The sequence below is a fragment of the Moschus berezovskii genome, chromosome 23 (genome assembly GCF_049115385.1).
Source record: "Moschus berezovskii isolate FMDL1 chromosome 23, NW_MosBer_1.0, whole genome shotgun sequence".
Classification (NCBI taxonomy): Eukaryota; Metazoa; Chordata; class Mammalia; order Artiodactyla; family Moschidae; genus Moschus; species Moschus berezovskii.
The window spans coordinates 7,249,942-7,254,937 of record NC_142482.1 but is presented as its reverse complement, the minus strand read 5'-3'; the positions used below and the strand labels follow the sequence as shown (position 1 = coordinate 7,254,937).

The 4,996-nt window shown below is 47.1% G+C and overlaps 1 non-coding gene across 1 annotated transcript; it reads right to left on the bottom strand.

Annotated features, from left to right (window-relative positions):
* Positions 1–1,694: 1,694 nt before the first annotated feature.
* Positions 1,695–1,801, bottom strand: LOC148774090 (U6 spliceosomal RNA). The gene has a single exon (XR_016036115.1). It is a non-coding gene; the product is annotated as a U6 spliceosomal RNA (small nuclear RNA).
* Between the last annotated feature and the right edge of the window lie 3,195 nt (positions 1,802–4,996).

Genomic DNA, 4,996 nt, shown 5'->3' with positions numbered 1-4,996 from the left:
GGAAATCGCTCCTGTATTCCCTGGGTAGTCAGGTCTCCTTTAGTTTTGGTATGGGAACATCAGGATTTTTCTCGAGGCATGGAATGGGAATAGGGCCTCATCTAAAATTTTGTCCATAAATTGTGTTCTCCTCTGAAGTCGGGACAGCTATGTCAGGGAATGTCTTGAGTCGTATAAAGGGTGTGAATTTCCCGTTCGAGTTTCAAGAGGGAATGTGGGATTTCCCTTGAGACTCTCCAGGTGAAAGTTTCTTCATCTCACCTTGAGTGCCGAATCTTGTGCTTTCTCTCGAGTTGCGGCGGGAAGTTTGATGTCCTTCTCGAGATGCTACAGGGACCTCAGGAACTCGCTCATGTAGTCCCTTGGAAGTCAATCTCATTCCTTTTTGGTAGGGGACATCAGGATAACTCTCGAGGCCTGCAATGGGAATAGGGCCTCATCTAAAGGTGACTCCATTAATTTTGTTCTCCTCTCAAGTGGGGACAAATATGTCAGGGAATGTCTTGAGTCGCAAAAGGGGTGTGAAGTACCCGTTCGAGTTTCAAGCGGGAATGTGCGATTTTTCTTGAGTCTCTGCAGGGGATATTTTCCTCATCACACCTTGAGGGCAGAATCTTCTGGTTTCTCTTGAGTTGTGGCGGGAAGCTTGGGGTCCTTCTCCAGTGGCAACAGTGACCTAAGTTAATCGCTAGTGTCGTCCCTGGGAAGTCAGGTCTCCTTTCGTTTTGGTACGGGAACATCAGGATTACTCTTGAGGCATGGAGTGGGAATAGGGCCTCATCTAAATTTGAGAGCTAAAGTCTGTTCTCCTGTCAAGTGGTGACAGCTTGTCAGGGAATGTCTTGAGTCGCATAAAGGGTTTCTGTACCCGTTCAAGTTTCAAGCGGGAATGTGGTGTTTCTCTTGAGACTCTGCAGAGGAAATTTTCCTCATTTCACCTTGAGTGCACAATCTTGTGGTTTTTCTCGAGTAGCGGCGGGAAGCTTGGGGTCGTTCTTGAGTTGCGACAGGGAAATCAAGAACTCGCTCTTGTAGTCCCTGGGAAGTCAGGTGTCCTTTCTTTATTGTAGGGGAACATAGGGATTACTCTCGAGGCGAGGAATGTTAATAGGAATTCCTCTAAAGTTGAGTCCATAAATTGTGTTCTCCTCTCAAGTGGGGAGAGCTATGTCAGGGAATGTCTTGAGTCACATAAACTGTGTCAAGTACCCTTTCGAGTTTCAAGCTTGAATGCGGGATTTCTCTTGAGACTCTGCAGGGGAAATTTTCTTCATCTCACCTTGAGTGCAGAATCCTGTGGTTTTTCTCGAGTTGCAGCGGGAAGATTGGGGTCCTCCTCGAGTTCTGACAGGGACCTAAGGAACTTGCTCGTTTAGTGCTGTGAAGTCAGGTCTCCTTTCGTTTTTATCAGGGGAACATAGGGATTACTCTAGAGGTGTCGAATGGGTATAGGGCCATATCTAAAGTTGAGTGCATAAACTGTGCTCTCCTCTCAAGTGGGGACAGCTATGTCAGGGAATGTCTTGAGTGGTATAAAGGGAGTCAAGTACCCTTTCGAGTTTCAAGCGGGAATGTGGGATTTTTCTTGAGACTCTGCAGGGGAAATTTTCCTCATCTCACCTTGAGTGCAGAATCTTGTGCTATTTCACGAGTTGTGGCGGTAAACTTGGAGTCCTTCTCGAGTTGACATAGGGACCTCAGGAACTCTCTTCACGAATTTGCATGTCATCCTTGCGCAGGGGCCATGCTAATCTTCTCTGTATCGTTCCAATTTTAGTATATGTGCTGCCGAAGCGAGCACGGAACTCTCTTGTGTAGTCCCTGGGAAGTCAGATCTCCGTTCATTTTGGTAGGGGAACATCGGGATTACTCTCGAGGCGTGGTGTAGGAATAGGGCCTCATGTAATTTGAGTCCATAAATTGTGTTCTCCTCTCAAGTGTGGACAGCTATGTCAGGGAATGTCTTAATCGCAAAATGGATGTCAAGTACCCGTTCGCGTTTCAAGGGGGGATGTGGGATTGCCCTTGAAACTCTGCAGGGGAAATTTTCCTCATCTACCTTCAGTGCAAAACTTGTGGTTTTTCTCGAGTTGCAGCTCGAAACTTCTGGTCCTTCTCGAGTGGCGATAGGGACCTCAGGAACTCACTCTGGTAGTACCAGGGAAGTCAGGTCTCCTTTCCTTTTGGTACGGGAACATCGGCTTTACTCTCTAGGCGTGGAATGGGAATAGGGCCTCATCTAAAGTTGAGTCCATTAATTGTGTTCTCCTCTCAAGTGGGGACAGCTATGTCAGGGAATTTCTTGATTCGCATAAAGGGTATCAAGTAGCAGTTCGCGTTTCAAGTGGAAATGTGGGATTTCTCTTGATACTATGCAGGGGAAAGTTTCCTCATCTCACATTGAGTGCTGAATTTTAAGGTTTTCCTCGAGTTGAGGAGGAAAGCTTGGGGTCCATCTGGAGTTGTGACAGGGAACTCAGGAACTCGCGCGTGTAGTCTCTGGGATGTCAGGTCTCCTTTCGTTTTGGTAGGGGAACCTCGGGATTACTGTTGAGGTGATGAGCAGTAATAGGGCCTCATCTAAGGTTGAGTCGATAAATTGTGTTCTCCTCTGATGTCGGGACAGTTATGTCAGGGAATGTCTTGAGTCGTATAAAGGGTGTGAATTACCCGTTCGAGTTTCAAGAGGGAATGTGGGATTTCCCTTGAGACTCCACAGGGGAAATTTTCCTCATCTCACCTTCAGGGCAGAATTTTGTGGTTTTTCTCGAGTTGCAGCAGGAAGCTTGGTGTCCTTCTCGAGTTGCGACAGGGACGTCAGGAACTCACTCGTGTATTCCCTGGGAAGTCAGGTCTCCTTTCGTTTTGGTAGGGGAACTTCGGGATTACTCTCTAGGCGTGGAATGTGAATAGGGCCTCACCTAATGTTGAGTCCATAAAGTGTGTTCTCCTCTCAAGTGGGGACAGCTATGTCAGGGTATGTCTTGAATCGCATCAAGGGTGTGAAGTTTGCGTTCGGGTTTCAAGTGGGAATGTGGGGTTTCTCTTGAGACTCTGCAGGGGAAATATTCGTCATCTCACCTTGGGTGCAGAATCTTGTGATTTTTCTCGAGTTGCTGCGAGAAGATTGGGGTCCTTCTTGAGTTGCGACAGGGAACTCAGTAACTCGCTCTTGGATTCCCTGGGAAGTCAGGTTTCCTTTCATTTTGATAGGGGAACATCGCGATTACTCTCGACGTGTGGAATGGGAATAGGGCCTCATCTAAAGTTGAGTCCATAAATTGTGTTCTCCTCTCAAGTGGGGACAGCTATGTCAGGGAAAGTCTTGAGTCATATAAAGGTGTCATGTACCCGTTCGAGTTTCAAGGGGAAATGTGGGATTTCTCTTGATACTCTGCAGGGGAAATTTTCCTCACCTCACTTTGAGTGCACAAACTTGTGGTTTTTAACGAGTTGCGGCGGGAAGCTTGGGGTCTTTCTCGAGTTCCGACAGGACCTCAGGAACTCGCTCGTGTAGTCCCTTGAAAGTCAGGTCACCTTTCGTTTTGGTGGGGGAACATCGGGTTTACTCTCGAGGCATGGAATGGGAATAGGGAATCATCTAAAGTTAAGTCCATAAAGTGTGTTCTCCTCTCAAGTTGGGATAGCTATGTCAGGGAATGTCTTGAGTCGCATAAACGGTGTCAATTATCCGTTCAAGTTTTAAGCTGGAATGTGGTATTTCTCTTGAGACTATGCAGGGGAAATTTTCCTCATCTCACCTTGAGTGCAGAATCCTGTGGTTTTCCTCGAGTTGCGGCAGGAAGCTTGGGGTCCTTCTCAAGTTGTTGCAGAGACCTCAGGAACTCGCTCAAGTAGTACTTGGGAAGTCAGGTCTCCTTTCGTTTTGGTAGGGGAACATTGGGATTACTCTTGAGGTGTGGAATGGGAATAGGTCCTCAACTAAAGTTGAGTCAATAAATTGTGTTCTCCTCTCAATTGGGGAGAGCTATGTCAGTGAAAGTCTTAAGTCGCATAAAGGGTGTGATGTACCCGTTCAAGTTTCAAGCGGGAATGTGGGATTTCTCTTGAGACTCTACAGGGGAAATATTCGTCATCTCACCTTGAGTGTAGAATCTTGTGATTTTTCTCGAGTTGCGGCGGGAAGCATGGGGTCCTTCCCGAGTTGCATCAGGGACCTCAGGAAATCGCTCCTGTATTCCCTGGGTAGTCAGGTCTCCTTTCGATTTGGTATGGGAACATCAGGATTTTTCTCGAGGAGTGGAATTGAATAGGCCTCATCTTAATTTGAGTCCATAAATTGTGTTCTCCCCTGAAGTGAGGACAGGTATGTCAGGGAATGTCTTGAGTTGCATAAAGGCTGTCAAGTACGCTTTCGAGTTTCAAGCATGAATGTGGGAATTCTCTTGAGTCTCTGCAGGGGAAATTTTCCTCATCTCACCTTGAGTGCAGAATCTTGTGGTTTTAAACGTGTTGTGGCGGTAAGCTTGGTGTCATTCTCGAGTTGCCAAAGAGTCCTCAGGAACTAGCTCCTGCAGTCCCTGGTAAGTCAGGTCTCCTTTCGTTTTGTTAGAGGAACATCGTGATTACTCTCGATGCATGGAATGGGAATAGGCTTTCATCTTAAGTTGAGTCCATAAAGTGTTTTCTCCTCTCCAGTGGGGAGAGCTATGTCAGGGAATGTCTTGAGTCGCATAAAGGGTGTTCAGTACGCATTCGAGTTTCATGCGTCAATTTGGGACTTCTCTTGAGACTCTGCAGGGGAAATATTCGTCATCACACCTTGAGTGCAGAATCTTGAGGTTTTTCTCGAGTTGCGGCGGGAAGCTTGGGGTCCTTCTCGAATTGCGACAGGGACCTCAGGAACTCGCTCGGGTAGTCCCTGGGAAGTCAAGTTTCCTTTTTTTTTGGTAGGGGTCACCGGGATTACTCTCGAGGCGTGGAATGGGAATAGGGCCTCATCTAAAGTTGAGTCCATAAATTGTGTTCTCCTCTC